The following is a 20,021-nucleotide window of genomic DNA, read 5'->3' as shown; positions in this document are numbered from 1 at the left end:
CAGGTTAGTTAACTCAGAGATGTATCCAGGGTGGCACCTAAATAATTTGGATGTCGATTGTGGCACAGTAGCTTGTTCTCAAAGTAAATACTGAGTTCCCTTTTGGCTAACTTGTTGACGCGTAATTTAGAAACCTCTTTGTAGAACTGGGCTGCAATCACCATTGGCGAATGTATTTATTAAATTTCTGGTCCTTTGCCAAGATTATCTCAAATGGTTCAAATGGCTCTGAGCACTATGGGACTCAACTTCTGAAGTCATTAGTCCCCTAGAACTTACAACTAGTTAAACCTAACTAACCTAAGGACATCACACACATCCATGCCCGAGGCAGGATTCGAACATGCGACCGTAGCGGTCTTGCGGTTCCAGACTGCAGCGCCTAGAGCCGCACGGCCACTTCGGCCGGCAAGATGTTCTCAGTGGCCTCCATATCTTCACAACTTACTGCTAGGGCCACATCGTCGGCATATCCAAACTTTCGTGAGTTAATTTCGGGCATTCAGCTATGTATAGGCTGAATAACAGTGAAACTTAGACAGATCAAAAAATGGTTCAAATGGCTCTGAGCACTATGGGACTCAACTGCTGTGGTCATAAGTCCCCTAGAACTTAGAACTACTTAAACCTAACTAACCTAAGGACAGCACACAACACCCAGCCATCACGAGGCAGAGAAAATCCCTGAATCCGCCGGGAATCGAACCCGGGAACCCGGGCGTGGGAAGCGAGAACGCTACCGCACGACCACGAGATGCGGGCTTAGACAGATCCATGAGGGATGTCCGCAGCTCGTGGTCGTGCGGTAGCGTTCTCGCTTCCCGCACCCGGGTTCCCGGCTTCGATTCCCGGCGGGGTCAGGGATTTTCTCTGCCTCGTGATGACTGGGTGTTCTGTGATGTCCTTAGGTTATTTAGGTTTAAGTAGTTCTTAGTTCTAGGGGACTGATGGCCATAGATGTGAAGTCCCATAGTGCTCAGAGCCATCTGAACCATTTTTAACCTAAGGACATCACACACATCCATGCCCGAGGCAGGATTCGAACCTGCGACCGTAGCGGTCGCGCGGGTTCCAGACTGAAGCGCCTAGAACCGCTCGGCCACAACGGCCGGCTAGTAAATTACAGTAGACTTGATCGCCCATTGCTTGAATAATGCTCACCAGTGTGGGATCCGTACCAGATAGGGTTGATAGAAGAGATAGAGAAGATCCAACGGAGAGCAGCGTGCTTCGTTACAGGATCATTTAGTAATCGCGAAAGCGTTACGGAGATGATAGATAAACTCCAGTGGAAGACTGCAGGAGAGACGCTCAGTAGCTCGGTACGGGCTTTACTTGAAGTTTCGAGAACATACCTTCACCGAAGAGTCAAGCAGTACATTGCTCCCTCCTACGTATATCTCCCGAAGAGGCCATGGGGATAAAATCAGAGAGATTAGAGCCCACACAGAAGCACACCGACAATCCTTCTTTCCACGAACAATACGAGACTGGAATAGAGGGGAGAACCGATAGAGGTACTCAAGTTACCCTCCGCCACACACCGTCAGGTGGTTTGCGGAGTATGGATGTAGATGTAGATAAACGACCTACTACTGTATATTAGATGCAGGTATTAAGATTGGGCGTCGTGTGCACTGGTAGAAGACAGTACTGTGCGCTGTAAGCTACACGGTAACTCTATTGATGTATTGGAAAGAAAAGTCGGAAGAAAAACCTTAAACAGAAACGTGTACTCAGTGTTGTTTACACGCGAGTCTGTTAATATCACCAGGAAGGGGGCACCGCAGATGTTCGGCCAGCCGTGGGCGTGGTGAGGAACATTTAAAGCCGTGCAGGTAACGAGCCGATTGATGAGAGAAGGGACGCCTCCGGTCACAAAGCAGGCGGCAGGCGGCTGGGCGCTGCTTCGGCGAGTCGTCGCTGAGCCCTCAAAGGTTGACGCCGACTGCTGCTTAATTAATTTGGCTCGCTTTGTAGTGCCGTCCGCTCTCCTATATATGGCGCCGTACGCCCGCCTGCCTCTGTCCCCCTGCGGGCCGCTTTAAGCATGCGCTTTTCATTTAATGTCCTGCTGCCGTCAGCTGTTTACAGATCAATGTTTCGTGCTTTCCCTATTTTTTTCATCTCTTTAGCTAACATGCAGCTGTAGGTAACACGGAAACCGGCAGATAAATATGAGGGCGTCCAAAAAAGTAATAACTCCCAATTTTATACGTGAAAACCCTTAAAGCCTTTTTAAAAAAAAACTCTTAAAGCTTTTTAAAAAACAAACGTTATTAACACTATACATATTTATTCTTAATGTCTACTTACTTGCAGCCCTCTGCCGTTAGAGGCCTCTGCATTGTATGGTGTAACACGACTTTATGTAGCGTAAGCCTATGTCGGTGCGTGAGAAATCGCGTTCCATATTGGAATTTTGAATTCGAAGTGTGCGTCCACATCTGGAGCATCCCATCTTTCAGCATGACAATGCCAGACCACGCACGAGCGCTGCGACATCTCCAACAACCCGACGACTTGGGTTCACCATAATCGATCATCCTCCATACGCTCCTGACTTCGCCCGATCAGATTTTCCAAAACTTAAGGAACACCTATGAGGGCTTCAGTTTGATTAGGATTAAGCAGTGGAAGCGTAGGTGAGGTTATTGCTTGTTGTTGTTGTTGTTATTGTTGTGGTCTTCAGTCCAGAGACTGGTTTGATGCAGCTCTCCATGCTACTCTATCCTGTGCAAGCTTCTTCATCTCCCAGTACGTTCTGCAGCCTACATCCTTCTGAATCTGCTTAGTGTATTCATCTCTTGGTCTCCCTCTACGATTTTTACCCTCCACGCTGCCCTCCAATGCTAAATTTGTGATCCCTTGATGTCTCAAAACATGTCCTACCAACCGATCCCTTCTTCTAGTCAAGTTGTGCCACAAACTTCTCTTCTCCCCAATCCTATTCAATACCTCCTCATTAGTTACGTGATCTACCCACCTTATCTTCAGCATTCTTCTGTAGCACCACATTTCGAAAGCTTCTATTCTCTTCTTGTCCAAACTGGTTATCGTCCATGTTTCACATCCATACATGGCTACACTCCATACAAATACTTTCAGAAACGACTTCCTGACACTTAAATCTATACTCGATGTTAACAAATTTCTCTTCTTCAGAAACGCTTTCCTTGCCATTGCTAGTCTACATTCTATATCCTCTCTACTTCGACCATCATCAGTTATTTTGCTCCCCAAATAGCAAGACTCCTTTACTACTTTGTCTCATTTCCTAATCTAATTCCCTCAGCATCACCCGACTTAATTCGACTACATTCCATTATCCTCGTTTTGCTTTTGTTGATGTTCATCTTATATCCTTCCTTCAAGACACTGTCCATTCCGTTCAACTGCTCTTCCACGTCCTTTGCTGTCTCTGACAGAATTACAATGTCATCGGCGAACCTCAAAGTTTTTATTTCTTCTCCATGGATTTTAATACATACTCCGAACTTTTCTTTTGTTTCCTTTACTGCTTGCTCAATATACAGATTGAATAACATCGGGGAGAGGCTACAACCCTGTCTCACTTCTTTCCCCACCACTGCTTTCCTTTCATGTCCCTCGACTCATAACTACCATCTGGTTTCTGTACAAATTGTAAATAACCTTTCGCTCCCTGTATTTCACCCCTGCCACCTTCAGAATTTGAAAAAGAGTATTCCAGTCAACATTGTCAATTAAAATTGCTACACCACGAAGATCACGTGCTACAGACTCAAGTATATAGCGTCAACAATATGTTACTCGTATGGATCATAACAAGGAAACAGAGCGTACAGTACGTTAGGATGCAAGTAGAGCATATTCTTTTGCTTTCATCTTTACACGAATGGAACGGGATAGTAGGCGATTGACAATAGTTCTACGCAGTGTAATCACACAATTGTAAGCGATAGAGAATAAGTCCGATACCCTTAATGTATGAGGATATGTTTCACATATCACCGAGAAACTTAAAACGCACCGTATTCAAACATTCACAAGTCGTTGAACTACGTACATTCAGAATGAGATTTTCACTCTTCAGCGGAGTGTGCGCTAATGTGAAACTTCCTGGCAGATTAAAACTGTGTGCCCGACCGAGACTCGAACTCGGGACCTTTGCCTTTCGCGGGCAAGTGCTCTACCATCTGAGCTACCGAAGCTGTGAGGACCGGGCGTGAGTCGTGCTTCGGTAGCTCAGATGGTAGAGCACTTACCCGCGAAAGGCAAAGGTCCCGAGTTCGAGTCTCGGTCGGGCACACAGTTTTAATCTGCCAGGAAGTTACGTAAATTCAGTCCCACAACAACTAAGCGCCGGCCGCTGTGACCGAGCGGTTCTAGGCGCTTCAGTCCGGAACCGCGCTGCTGCTACGGTCGCAGGTTCGAGTCCAGCCTCGGGCATGGATGTGTGTGATGTCCTTAGGTTAGTTATGTTAAAGTAGTTCTAACTTCTAGGGGACTGATGACCTCAGATGTTAAGTCCCATAGTGCCATTTTGAACAAACTAAGCGCGATTGAAATTCGATGTATTAAATGGTAATGGCGGGTAAGTTTTTCGTAATGAGCCTGTATCGCACAGTTACTTGGGTCAATACGTCACTGGTCGTAACATGAACTGAAATCCTGGAATACTATTTTAGCTGAATGAAAAAAAAATGGAATAAACTCCTCAGGGCACATACCACTGCTGTTTTAATTGGGTAAAAGGCTTTGCGTTTAACCAATAAATTAGAAATTTTTATAAAAGGCTTTGTATAGTATTTCCTTGTTGCCTTCATGTTAGCAGCCTATTATTACCTACGCATGTATTTTAAAACAAACTCCATATAGCAGTAGATGTACTTTCGTTGATGCTGCTGCTGCTGCTGCTGCTGCTGCTGCTGCTTTTATATTACTATTGTTATTGTTTCAGGCAAGGTCTAATTCACCAGAAACAACTGATAGAAACAGAAAATTCTTTCCATTTCACTAGAAAGTATTAAAAATGCATTACATAACATCAAACTAATATATATAAGTAGAAAACGTCGTCAGTTTAACGTAATTTCTATCGGATGATCATACAATATTAATAAAATGTGATAAATACTATGTCCTCATCAGGAATGCAGGAATTACAATTTAAAGAGGGTATTAATTTTAACATATTTCATTACGTTAGTATTGCGTGACCCGCTCTTAGTCACTTCAACAAAGTCTTTTCTCGTGAACGCCGTATTAGGATACCAAGGATGGAGTGGAACCCGTTGCTGAATCAGGCGCCTTCGATGTTACGGTCCATTTCCACTATAACTGTTCACTCCGGTTTTGATTAGTAGACAAGTGTCTTATGTAAATCACCGGCGATTAGGGGTATGTCGGTGGAAGTACGTGCAGCAGCATTTTCGCCAGCTAGTCTCCATGTTCGTTGTCGTTAATTACATGTCACATGGTTCATGTTGACACAGCCTGTTTGCTGTACTTAGACTTAAGTTTATCGCTAGCCAAGAGCGTTCCTCGTAACAGACAGTTGGCACATTTCGACTCATGATTCAATTTCCTTGTAAATAGACTATGTAGATGTAGTTTAAAATGTTATTACAGGGCACGGTTCGACTGTGGTAAGCCGTGAAAATACGCGCGAGAGAATTATCAGAAATTAGAAGAAGCAAAATGGCGTGAGGGAACAAAGCAATATCAGAGAGGTGAGAAAGCAAAAATCGTGTACACTACTGGCCATTAAAATTGCTACACCAAGAAGAAATGCAGAAGATAAAAGGGTATTCATTGGACAAATACATTATACTAGATCTGACATGTTGGGTGCATAGATCCTGAGAAATCAGTACCCAGAACAACCACCTCTGGCCGTAATAACGGCCTTGATACGCCTGGGCATTGAGTCAAACAGAGCTTGGATGGCGTGTACAGGTACAGCTGCCCATGCAGCTTCAACACGATGCCACAGTTCAGCAAGAGTAGTGACTGGCGTATTGTGAAGAGCCAGTTGCTCGGCCACCATTGACCAGACGTTTTCAATTGGTGAGAGATTTGAAGAATGTGCTGGCTAGGGCAGCAGTCGAACATTTACCGTATCCAGAAAGGCCCGTACAGGACCTGCAACATGCGGTCGTGCATTATTCTGCTGAAATGTAGTGTTTCGCAGGGATCGAATGAAGGGTAGAGCCACGGGTCGTAACACATCTGAAATGTAACGTGCACTGTTCAGAAGTGCCGTTAATGCGAACAAGAGGTGACCGAGATGTGTAACCAATGGCACCCCATACCATCACGCCACGTGATACGCCAGTATGGTGATGACGAATACACGCTTCCAATGTGCGTTCACCGCGATGTCGTCAGACACGGATGCGACCATCATGATGCTGTAAACAGAATGTGGATTCATCCGAAAAAATGACGTTTTGGCATTCGTGCACCCAGGTTCGTCGTTGAGTACACCATCGCAGGCGCTCCAGTCTGTGATGCAGCGTCAAGGGTAACCGCATCCATGGTCTCCGAGCTGACAGTCCACGCTGCTGCAAACGTCGTCGAACTGTTCGTGCCGATGGTTGTTGTCTTGCAAACGTCACCATCTGTTGACTCACGGATCGAGACGTGGCTGCACGACCCGTTACAGCCATGCGGATAAGATGCCTGTCATCTCGACTGCTAGTGATACGAGGCCGTTGGGATCCAGCACGGCGTTCCGTATCACTCTCCTGAACCCACCGATTCCATATTTTGCTAACACTCATTGGATCTCGATCAACGTGAGCAGCAATGTCGCGATACGATAAACCGCAATCGCGATAGGCTACAATCCGACCTTTACCAAAGTCGGAAACGTGATGGTACGCATTTCTCCTCCTTGCACGAGGCATCACAACAACGTTTCACCAGGCAACGCCGGTCAACTGCTGTTCGTGTATGAGAAATCGGTTGGAAACTTTCCTCGTGTCAGCACGTTGTAGGTGTCGCCACCGGCGCCAACCCTGTGTGAATGCTCTGAAAAGCTAATCATTTGCTTATCACAGCATCTTCTTCCTGTCGGTTAAATTTCGCGTCTGTAGCACGTCATCTTCGTGGTGTAGCAATTTTAATGGCCAGTAGTGTGGTACGTTGTATCTTTAGAAAAGTACATAATTATACTGAAGTTCTTATTTTAAAAAAAATTTAGACGTAGCATCTATTTTATTTCCTCAAATATTCATTACGCTTTTCACGTAACTCAATTTTTAAACGTACAATTTTGAAGATTCGGTGCAAGGGCGCCCTGATTCTTATAACCTCGAATGTCGGTGACGTTCTCCCATTTCGTCTGTGACCGATTGATTCGTATCGTTAGAATACTGCGCACGTCCAGCAGCGGACGCAAATAAGCTACGCTTTTTTAAAGGCGGACTCTCCTGCCGATCAAATACCGGCGTGACAAAGAGCTGGTGGACGGGGTATTGGGATTCAGAACGGTCTCCGTGTCCCGGGCGGTTTGCACGACCGCCCGTCAGACACAGCTGCCGATTAATTCTGCAGGTTAAAGCTCCGTCTCGATTGACCTACCTGTCGACTACTTGCAAAGCAGTAAGTCTCGTTTTAATTACTGCGTTTCAATTTGGTCTTCCGCACCAGAGTTGCTTTGTATGGCGGATTACAGGCTACCGGGAACTATGGAGAAGAAACCTCTAGCGTGATGGAAATAATCTCCTTTGTCGGCTCTACATCTCTTTATGAGCCATTTATATCCCCACGTCAAAAACATATTCCATCCCGTTGTATACACCGTCATCCAGAGTAATAGTCACACTTAATGGCGTAATGCTTTGTAGCGATGGCAAATTCGATGTATCAGTACATTCCTGCCTCTGGCAAGGAAAAAAAAATGTATATCTACATGACTACTCAGCAGTTCACAATTAAGTACCTGGCAGAGTGTCTGCCTTTCCATTCTCTAACACAGCGTGGGAAGAATGCACACTTAAATCTTTCTGTAAGAGCTCTGTTTCCTCTTATTTTAGTATGATCATTTCTCCCTATGTAGATAGGCTAGAATGAAATATTTTCACATTGCTTCAAATGGCTCTGAGCCGGGAATCGAACCCGGGAACCCGGGCGTGGAAAGCGAGAACGCTACCGCACGACCACGAGCTGCGGACTATTTTCACATTATGAGGAGAAAGTTGACGATTCAAATTTCGGAAAAAATCAGATTATTTATGCTTAATTGCCGCTTCTCGCACAATACAGGTATCCTGTGTAAATCATTTTGCAACTGGTTTTGATCTTCTGATGACTTTACTAGACGTTAAATGACAGCATCTGAAACACCCCCTTCGGAAAATTTTAAAAACTGTGCTGATAACCCTCTTACGTTATTTGTTTTTCAAACAGCAGAGCGAAACTGAACGTACTCAAGACATTTCTCTCTTTACTTATTCTGATCAACACTAAACTGACACACAATATTTTTAGTGCAACGCAATCTGACTTTCAATAATACCTACAAAAGATTGGCCCTGACTAACAATAACCTATACCTTTCATGAATCAGTTACCTCACAAAAATCTTCGTTACTCGAACTACTGCAATACAGCGAGCGCCAATACTGCCAGCTAAATAAAGGATTCTAACTACTGAAGGCACTATCTACTGATAGGCATAGTCAGCAAATGAAAGATTTTGATAGAGAACAAACAATGTATTTACCATAATAGTGTTCAAAAGTCATTATGTATTCATGATATCCAGTATTACAAATTTGCTCTTTCTGATGGACACACGTCCAGATCATCCGCTCTCAAAATTTTGCCATCTCTCTCCTCACAACCACCACTGCTGGCAGCTCACCTCCAACTGCGCAACGCTACGCGCTGTTCACATCTAACTGCCCAACACTACGATAGCAAATATTCCAACAATGCAAATCAGCCACAGACTGCACACAGCACAGTCAGTGATTTTCATATAGAGCGCTACGTGGCGTTACCAACATAAAAACCTGAACAACCTACTTACACAGCTGCAAACTATCCACGATGCCTGCTCAGATTGTCTCCTAAATCGCGCGTATACATTAGAAATAGCAGAGGGCCTGTAACATTTCCTAGGGGAAAGCACGCTATTATTTAGGTTTTACTCGCTCCCTTTCCGCCAATTACTACAGAGTTTGGTCACGAATCCAGTCGCACAACTCGGACGACACTCCAGGCATTCGAAAAAAATGGTTCAAATGGCTCTGAGCACTATGGGACTTAACATCTATGGTCATCAGTCCCCTAGAACTTAGAACTACTTAAACCTAAATAACCTAAGGACAGCACACAACACCCAGTCATCACGAGGCAGAGAAAATCCCTGACCCCGCCGGGAATCGAACCCGCGAACCCGGGCGTGGGAAGCGAGAACGCTACCGCACGACCACGAGCTGCGGACTAGGCATTCGATTCGAGAAGAAGGCGCTTCTGAGGAAAGATGTCAGACTACTGGAAATCTGAAATCAGTTTGAGATCTCCTATCGACAGCACTTACTACTTGCTGCGAATAAAGAGCTAGTTGTGTTCCACAAGAACGAAATTTTCTGAATCCGTGCTCACTTTGTGTCAATATGCCGGCCGGAGTAGCCGAGCGGTTCTAGGCGCTACAGTCTGGAACCGCGCGACCGCTACGGTCGCAGGTTCGAATCCTGCTTCGTTCATGGATGTGTGTGATGTCCTTAGGTTAGTTGGGTTTAAGTAGTTCAAAGTTCTAGGGGACTGATGGCCTCAGATGTTATGTCCCATAGTGCTCAGAGCCATTTGAACCATTTTGTGTCAATATACCGTTGCCTTGGAGGTAATTCATAATGTTAGAACACAATATATGTTCGAAAATCATAATGCAAGTCGACGTTAGTGATATGGTTCTGTAAATCAGATGATGACTCCTTTTCCCTTCCTTCAGTATTGGCGTAAACTGTATAGCTTTCCAGTCTTTTGGTGCCTATCTTTTGTCGAGCGAGCGGTTGTATAGGTCTGCTAAGTATGGGGCAATTTTATCAACATACTCTGGAAGGAACATTATCGATACGCTCTCTAGGCCGGAAGACAATCCTTTATTAAATTATTTAAGCTGCTTCGCTTCTGAGAAGTTATCTCCTTCTAAGTTACTCATTTCAGCGGCTGTTCTTGATCCGAATTCTGGAATGTTTACTTCATAAAAAAATATCTATACTCTTCTCTAGCCTTGTTAAAGGCACGGTCAGTAGACAGGAAGTACTAGTCTAGTTGGATGAACCATAATCTTCCTTCCTTCAAAAGATGCGAGCTCTGTTGAAACAAATAATTCAATAAGATAACTAGTTTCGTTACTGGAACGTCTAAGATTGTCCTGATCACTTCCCATTTGCACCCGGTGCGTGGGTACCTGTGATCACGTAACGTCTAAGAAACACGTAGCCACTTTCGCCTGTTTTAGCATTACGCTGTACTTTGATATGACATTTCTTGCTTCTATCGCTGATACCACGAACTCTGCAAGGCCGTTTCGTAACAGTGAAAACCATATACACTCCTGGAAATTGAAATAAGAACACCGTGAATTCATTGTCCCAGGAAGGGGAAACTTTATTGACACATTCCTGGGGTCAGATACATCACATGATCACACTGACGGAACCACAGGCACATAGACACAGGCAACAGAGCATGCACAATGTCGGCACTAGTACAGTGTACATCCACCTTTCGCAGCAATGCAGGCTGCTATTCTCCCATGGAGACGATCGTAGAGATGCTGGATGTAGTCCTGTGGAACGGCTTGCCATGCCATTTCCACCTGGCGCCTCAGTTGGACCAGCGTTCGTGCTGGACGTGCAGACCGCGTGAGACGACGCTTCATCCAGTCCCAAACATGCTCAATGGGGGACAGATCCGGAGATCTTGCCGGCCAGGGTGGTTAACTTACACCTTCTAGAGCACTTGGGTGGCACGGGATACATGCGGACGTGCATTGTCCTGTTGGAACAGCAAGTTCCCTTGCCGGTCTAGGAATGGTAGAACGATGGGTTCGATGACGGTTTGGATGTACCGTGCACTATTCAGTGTCCCCTCGACGATCACCAGTGGTGTACGGCCAGTGTAGGAGATCGCTCCCCACACCATGATGCCGGGTGTTGGCCCTGTGTGCCTCGGTCGTATGCAGTCCTGATTGTGGCGCTCACCTGCACGGCGCCAAACACGCATACGACCATCATTGGCACCAAGGCAGAAGCGACTCTCATCGCTGAAGACGACACGTCTCCATTCGTCCCTCCATTCACGCCTGTCGCGACACCACTGGAGGCGGGCTGCACGATGTTGGGGCGTGAGCGGAAGACGGCCTAACGGTGTGCGGGACCGTAGCCCAGCTTCATGGAGACGGTTGCGAATGGTCCTCGCCGATACCCCAGGAGCAACAGTGTCCCTAATTTGCTGGGAAGTGGCGGTGCGGTCCCCTACGGCACTGCGTAGGATCCTACGGTCTTGGCGTGCATCCGTGCGTCGCTGCGGTCCGGTCCCAGGTCGACCGGCACGTGCACCTTCCGCCGACCACTGGCGACAACATCGATGTACTGTGGAGACCTCCCGCCCCACGTGTTGAGCAATTCGTCGGTACGTCCACCCGGCCTCCCGCATGCCCACTATACGCCCTCGCTCAAAGTCCGTCAACTGCACATACGGTTCACGTCCACGCTGTCGCTGCATGCTACCAGTGTTAAAGACTGCGATGGAGCTCCGTGTGCCACGGCAAACTGGCTGACACTGACGGCGGCGGTGCACAAATGCTGCGCAGCTAGCGCCATTCGACGGCCAACACCGCGGTTCCTGGTGTGTCCGCTGTGCCGTGCGTGTGATCATTGCTTGTACAGCCCTCTCGCAGTGTCCGGAGCAAGTATGGTGGGTCTGACACACCGGTGTCAATGTGTTTTTTTTCTATTTCCAGGAGTGTATATTTGGCCGTACATTAAGATACATTAAGACAAAAAAGGACTGCGTACCAGGAATGAATTATCCGAATCGGTAGATGTGATGTACACGTACAGAAAAACAAATGATTACAATTTCCGAAAAAATAGTTGATTTATTCAGGAGAAAGTGCTTGACAGATCAAGCACACTACTTAACCTAATTATCCTAAGGACAAACACACACACCCATGCCCGAGGGAGGACTCGAAACTCCGCCGGGACCGGCCGCACAGTCCATGACTGCAGCGGGCATCGCCTTCTTGAATCATAAGCCCATGATGACTTGCCATAAAGAGCAACAAAACGGGCAGTAGAACGCCGTCAACGTACACTGTAATCTAAGGGGCCGCGGATGACAACCAAAGATTTCCTATGAAATGAAATGACATCCAAAACCATGAGCCTGGTTGTCTTAACGAATGACGGACGACAGTGAAGTTGGTATCCAACCGCTGTCCAGAGCCCCTGCAAACACGTATTCGGCCTGGAATTTCATTGCCTGGAGTGGAATTGTGTTGAGTGATGAGTCCCGCTTCGAACTGAGCTTCGTGACCAGCTGCCTCCCTGACAAACTGTTGTAGTCTGGACTCTCTGGCACACTCAATCTAAATGTAATGAGCTCTATTAATCGTGTTCCTCGTTTTGAAGTTGTCTTTGGATCGATCAACTGTAGCCGCGAGAGGAACTGACTAATCTTTGAAAGGTAATTCATTGACGTCTGGTGGAAACCGCTCGTTATTTCAACTTCTCAAGCTTTCGTGGTTTTATAGGTAACACATTCGTGCATCCTGGCGGTTCATTCTTCTAATACCTCGGCAAGTGTCTAAGGTGTATTCTTCAGGTGCGGCGAACAGTAATGTTGGGCCTTACTCCAGAAACCGATTACATCCAATACTGCTTTCCGCGACAAATGCGTTGTCGAAGTATTTTTGCAGAAAAGGGTCCAATGACGCGACTGAATGCACGGAAAAATCTAGAAGCGCTCTTTACAATTACAGCAGCCTACCGACAAGAATAGGGTTTCATTAATACTTACTCTGTAACAGCAGGTGTGTTACTGTCCAGCGATTTGGATCGCTATGAATACTTGATATTTTATAATGCGTATGTTTTTGGATAGGGTCCGCCTTTAGCAAAACACGATTTTGTTTTTTAACCTAAACATTTTTCACTGCAGTTGCAGTATCTTCAGTGGACTTTTATTTTTCATCTGTTAAAGATAAACATTGTTCTGTACTGTTTGTATAAATGTAACTATTAGTTTTTAAATCGTAATTACAGATATTTGAAAAAACACACAAATTATGAATTCATACCTTTTACCACATGGTGTGGTTTTTCTGATGTGATGTGTTGGTTTTTCTACACACACACACACACACACCACACACACACACACACACACACACACACACACACACACACACACACCATATATATAATCTCAGGCATAGAACTAAAAATTTTTGAAATCGCAATTTTTGGTTTAAACAATTTATCTCTTTATCTTTTATCTACTTTAAGGTATAAGTGGTTGCAGATTACAAACTGTGGAGCAAAACAGTCACTGTAGAAAAACCAACTCATCAGAAAAACCACACCATGTGATAAAAGGTATGAATTCATAATTTATGTGTTTTTTCAAATATCTGTAATTACGATTTAAAAACTAATAGTTACATTTATACAAACAGTATAGAACAATGTTCATCTTTAACAGATGAAAAATAAAATACCACTGAAGATCCTGCAACTGCAGTGAAACATGTTTGGGTTATAAAACAAAACTGTTTCCTAAAGGCGGACCCTGTCCAAAAACATACGTATTGTTAAAGCAAACACAGAAAAAAGAGCTTCAGCCCCAAGATGATAGATTTTTTAAGTTACTGTCTCCCTGATTCACCGATGACTGACTGCTCCAGCTACTAGACGTACGCAATCTTCCGTTCTGTAAGTAACTATAGTCCAGCTGATAGCTATCTAGATAATAGGTGTCACTTCACAGAAGGACGGGATCTTCGTGTGGTGAGCATCCTAAAACAGTGTGGACAAAAACTCTATTCCTCCGTTACATGCCAGGAAGTATGTATGTCCCGTTCAGCTCATGCTTTACGTTTAAGCAATGGAGTACGACATTCTGTTGTTTAACCATAATGTGGTAACGTTATATTATCGCTGCCAAAACCCCTGTGAATATGGGGAACCAAATTTTACTCAGCCCTCAGTGATAAAATAGTAGCTATGATACCTTATGTGCACATGTTACCCGGTGTTCTAGTTGACGATTGCTGGATTACGGTTTTATACCAGTAGATTTCAAGCTCCAAGGTTGAGCTGCATAGTGAGTAGCGGATGGTTTTGTGGTTTGTATGAATAGTGTACTGCATAGTCAGAATTGCCAACAGAATAAAACTGATGCAGGAAAACATTTCAGGAAGAAATGGCAGCGAGCACAGAGCAACGGCACGAACTGGCACAACAGTTGCGAGTATTTGTATTGTCTCCGAAGGACGTCCCGACACAGCCCCGTGGCACACGCTAGCGCTCTTTCTGTTACAGTGTAGTACTGCTATTACCATATGCTTATTTGCTGTCATGTCTTTGGTTTTATAGTGAGAAACAACAGTGAACTGTACTGCTGCTGCTGCTACAACCATATAAGTGAGAATAAGAGACTGAAAAATTATTACATAACGAAATAAATTCTAGCAATAAAAAATTGATTGCCTTGTTATAGCATGAAATAAATTTTATTCTAAATGATAACTATATTTCGATCCGGGTATTAGCCCGCAATGTCTTCGTTTTACTAAAGCACGTTCTCAATGGTCTGGTTCTCCGTGATGTATGTTGATTCATATATCCGCTGTCTGTCATTGTATATAAAATATCTTCTTTCCTGTTCAATGAGCATTTTCTAGTATTTAGTTGTAAAGTTATGCATCACCTCCGTTCCGAGAGTTCCGTAAACTGTACAGAAAATTAGGATAGAGATCAACATAAACATCATTTCCGCCCTTTTTATTGCTCATACATTCCATGTTGTACCACCATACAGCGACACCTTCACAGGTGGTGGTCCAGATTGCTGTACACGCCGGTACCTCTTAATATCCAGTAACACGTCCTCATGTGTTGATGCATGCCTGTACTCGTCGTGGCACACTATCCATCAAGGCACTGTTGGTCCAGATTGTCCCACTCCTCAACGGCAATCCGGCTTAGATCCCTCACAGTGGTTGGTGGGTCACGTTGTCCATAAACACCCGTTTTCAATCTATCCCAGGCATGTTCGATAGGGTTAATGCCTGGAGAACAAGCTGGCCACAAGTCAAGCGATGTCGTTACCCTGAAGGAAGTCATTCGTAAGATGTGCACGATGGGGACGCGAATTTTCGTCCCTGAAGACGAATGCCTCGCCAATATGCTGCCGATATGGTTGCACTATCTGTCGGAGGTTGGCATTCATGTATCGTACAGCCGTTACGGCGCCTTCCATGACCACCAGCGGCGTACGTCGGCCCCACATAATGCCATCCCAAAACAGCAGGGAACCTCCACCTTGCTGCACTCGCTGGACATTGTGTCTAAGGCGTTAAGCCTGACCGGGTTGCCTCCAAACACGTCTCCGACGGTTGTCTGGTTGAAGGCATATGCGACACTCATCGGTGAAGGGAACGTGATGCCAGTCCTGAGCGGTCCATTCGGCATGTTGTTGGGCCCATTTGTACTGCACTGCATGGTGTCGTGGTTGCAAAGATGGACCTCGCCATAGACGCCGGGAGAGAAGTTGCCCATCATGCAGCCTATTGCGCACAGTTTGAGTTGTAACACTACGTCCTGTGGTGCCGGCCGGGGTGGCCGAGCGGTTCTAGGCGATACAGTCTAGAACCGCTCGACAGCTACGGTCGCAGGTTCGAATCCTGCCTCGGGCATGGATGTGTGTGATGTCCTTAGGTTAGTTAGATTTAAGTAGTTCTAAGTTCTAGGGGACTGATGACCTTAGAAGTTACCGAGCGAGGTGGCGCAGTGGTTAGCACACTGGACTCGCATTCGGGAGGACGACGGTTCAATCCCGTCTCCGGCCATCCTGATTTAGGTTTTCCGTGATTTCCCTAAATCGCTTCAGGCAAATGCCGGGATGGTTCCTTTGAAAGGGCACGGCCGATTTCCTTCCCCATCCTTCCCTCCCCCGAGCTTGCGCTGCGTCTCTAATGACCTCGTTGTCGACGGGACGTTAAACACTACTCTCCTCCTCCTCCTCCTTAGAAGTTAAGTCCCATACTGCACAGAGCCATTTAGACGTCCTGTGGCTGCACGAAAAGGATTATTCAACATGGTGGCTTTGCTGTCAGGGTTCCTTCGAACCATAATCCGTAGGTAGCGGTTATCAAAAATGGTTCAAATGGCTCTGAGCACTATGGGACTCAACTGCTGTGGTCATAAGTCCCCTAGAACTTAGAACTACTTAAACCTAACTAACCTAAGGACAGCACACAACACCCAGCCATCACGAGGCAGAGAAAATCCCTGACCCCGCCGGGAATCGAACCCGGGAACCCGGGCGTGGGAAGCGAGAACGCTACCGCACGACCACGAGATGCGGGTGGTAGCGGTTATCCACTGCTGTAGTAGCCCTTGGGTTGCCTGAACGAGGCAGGTCATCGACAGTTCCTGTCTCTGTCTCCTCCATGCCTGAACAACATCGCTTTGGTTCACTCCGAGACGCCCGGACACTGCCCTTGTTGAGAGCCTTTTCTGGCACAAAGTAACAATGCGGACGCGATCGCACCGCGGTATTGACCGTCTAGGCATGGTTGAACTACAGAGTCATTTACCTTCTTTCTGGTGGAATGATTGGAAATGATCAGCTGTCGGATCCCCTTGCGCTGCTCATGCACGGTGGTTTACATCTTTGGGCGGGTTTAGTGACATGTCTGAACAGTCATGATGCACGGCCTGTGGCGGAGTGGTTACAGGACAATAACATCACTGTAATGGACTAGCCAGCACAGAATCCTGACCTGAATCCTATAGAATACCTTTGGAATGTTTTGGAACGCCGACGTCGTGCCAGTCCTCACCGGCCGACATCGATAGCTCTACTCAGTGCAGCACTCCGTGAAGAATGGGCTGCCATTCCCCAAGAAACCTTCCAGCGCATGACTGAAGGTATGCCTGCGAAAGTGGAAGCTGTCATCAAGGCTAAGGGTGGCCCATCACTATATTGAATTCCCTCATTAGCGATGGAGGGCGCTACGAACTTGTAAGTGATTTTCAGCCAGGTGTCCGGATAGTTTTGATCACATAGTGTAGTGGTACCCGAAACTTCGCTCAAAAAAAAAAAAAAAAAAGTTCAAATGGCTCTGAGCACTATGCGACTTAACTTCTGAGGTCATCAGTCACCTAGAACTTATAACTACTTAAACCTAACTAACCTAAGGACATCACACACATCCATGCCCGAGGCAGGATTCGAACCTGCGACCGTAGTGGTCGCCCGGTTCCAGACTGTAGCGCCTAGAACCGCACGGCCACTCCGGCCGTCATACTTCGATCACGTAATGTAAATACAGTGTGCAGAAGTCCTGTGTTGCTCTCTCACAGTTCGTGGAGTGCATTGTTATATGCACATGGATGATATTGGTTGCGAGTTGCTGCGAAATTCTAGAAAATTTTTGTAAAAGCTGGCATCCAAGGACAGCGTAAGCAAATGTAATGCAGCGTTCTAATGCGAGCGCTGGTTTGTCCAACTGTGTGAGTTAAGACTTGAGTAGTCGATAGTATGCGGCACATACTACTTACAGCCCAAAACACTTAAGATGGAATGTTAGAATAATCCGAAAAGCCGATAGAAATCACTGAAATAAGTGTAAAAGGTATAATTGAGCTGTTGGGGAGGCTGTTTACGAAAGTCACCTTAGACAGTAATATTGTATATGTTTCAGTAATCCGTACCGAAGGGTTAACAGAAGGGATTTATTATTCAAAGAACAGCAGCTAGATTCAACCCAAGTTTGCATAATGATAGAGAGAACACATTCCGTGCTCATCAAAATCCAGTATAAGAGATTAAAGCAGAATCGTTACCAGGAAAATCAGATTCGTTGTTACGCCACAGAATTTCTTAATCTGGATGAAGTATTTTATTGAATCGTTCCAATAACGGTGACAGAAATGAGGACTGTCAAGACAGTAACACGGTGCTATTTTTACTTTGGAAGAGTACGCTAACGTCGAAGTAGTTCGAATTCTGCACTGATCTGAATATCCGCTCCTGCTTGCCCCACAGTTTCTAAAGTTAGGTACAGCTCAGGGAAGCAGCGGCTGATAACACCCGTAAGATATTGCCAAAGACGAAGACTTCCCACTGCTCCTGATAAGGTTCAGGCGCTAAGAGATCTGTGGTGGCATGTGCACTATTGCGAAGGGGCCAAATTTGAAGGATATGTCGACTTTTTATTCTTGTCTTTCGTATTCTTGACTCCTCTGACTCCGTAATTATTACACTAACACTGTATCACTTACAATTTATTGTGTTTTATTGCGTATTAATCTTCCGTAATGATAGGGGATAACGACTCGGTCTTCTAAAACAGAGTCCGCCTCCGTAGCGCAGCGGTAGCGTTACCGCCTGCCACGCGAGGGGCCCCGGGTTCGATTCCCGGCAGGGGACTGGGTGTTGTGTGTCCATCATCATTGACAGGCAAGTCGCCGAAGTGGCGTAAACTAAAAAGACTTGCAGTGCGGTGGCCAAATCCCGAAGGGTTTATCCCGGCCAATAAATGCCATATGATCATTTCATTTCCAAAATAGGGACAAACAAACAAGCAAGCAATTCGTAGGCCTTTCCGATTTATAATAAATTAGGAAGCTTGTATGATTTTTATCTGTGTCTAATTATCTACCTGTAGGGCTCTCATACCCATCCGGCGACTTCGATTTAGTTCTCGGTTGTCGTGTCAACGCTAAATTGTTCCACGTGCCTAACGAGACGATCGTCGAAGGAGACAATGAGCGATTTTACCCACGATGTTTAACGAACTGGAGAGCGCTCCGGCTGATTTGGCGGTAGACTGGCGGTTAAATTCTGAAAAATTTCTATCTAAATTACTGGCGCCCATTATTTTCTTGTATTTACTTTTTTCCCTCAAACTCTGTATTGCTTGCTCTCGTAGAGCAGTGCGATTCTCTGACGCGTAGGTAATGACTTTATTTATTGCCCTGGATTAGTTTCCTTTGTTATTAACCCTATCCTAGTCGCAAAATTGTATTTTTATATTTCCCTTTGAAATTTAAAAGTATTTCCGTACGGCATATTTCACTATATTCCCAATCGTAAAGTATTCTTGCCTGAAATGAGTGTCAAACTTTTTGATTGGCAACTCCCACACAAAATGTCATTATAAAGCCGGCCGCGGTGGTCTCGCGGTTCTGGGCGCGCAGTCCGGAACCGTGCGACTGCTACGGTCGCAAGTTCGAATCCTGCCTCGGGCATGGATGTGTGTGATGTCCTTAGGTTAGTTAGGTTTAAGTAGTTCTAAGTTCTAGGGGACTGATGACCACAGCAGTTGAGTCCCATAGTGCTCAGAGCCATTTGAACCATTTTGTCATTATAAATCACTTTGTGAAATCTTATATTATTGTCTCTCTTAAACTGATCCAATATTGTCAGTGCAAAACATATTAATGATATTAGTCGAAATTTAAAAGAAAAGATGTCATTAATTTAGCACAAGTTCCCGGAGATCGTAGTCTTATCTGTTTTCGGCCTTCGCGCTCATCGTGGCAATGTCCGCCATTACTTTTTCTAACAGAAAATTTACTGCTAATACTGGAAGGAAATTTAAGTCTGTGAAAAACAACACTCTCCTCATCAGTGGGAAATGACACACCGACAAAACTAACGATAAGAAACTGAAGGCGTGCGCCGCTTCCAAAAGAACTGATGTAGTTCATGCAGTTCAAGCCCGTACTTCCACGTCCGCGTCGTCATGACTTCACAATTGACACTTACGTACTTCTCAGAGG

General features: G+C 45.5%; 1 protein-coding gene and 1 non-coding gene across 2 annotated transcripts in view; both read left to right on the top strand.

Moving 5' to 3' along the window:
- The window catches only part of LOC126249145 (calcium/calmodulin-dependent protein kinase type 1-like), a 352,391-nt gene that overhangs the window by 162,649 nt on the left and 169,721 nt on the right, over positions 1-20,021 (top strand). The gene's annotated exons all lie outside the window — the stretch shown is intronic.
- Positions 18,595-18,667, top strand: Trnag-gcc (transfer RNA glycine (anticodon GCC)). Its single transcript has one exon. It is a non-coding gene; the product is annotated as a tRNA-Gly (tRNA).

This window comes from Schistocerca nitens, chromosome 3, assembly GCF_023898315.1.
Source record: "Schistocerca nitens isolate TAMUIC-IGC-003100 chromosome 3, iqSchNite1.1, whole genome shotgun sequence".
Lineage (NCBI taxonomy): Eukaryota > Metazoa > Arthropoda > Insecta > Orthoptera > Acrididae > Schistocerca > Schistocerca nitens.
The sequence above is the reverse complement of the archived record's forward strand: the minus strand, read 5'-3'. Positions and strand labels throughout refer to the sequence as shown.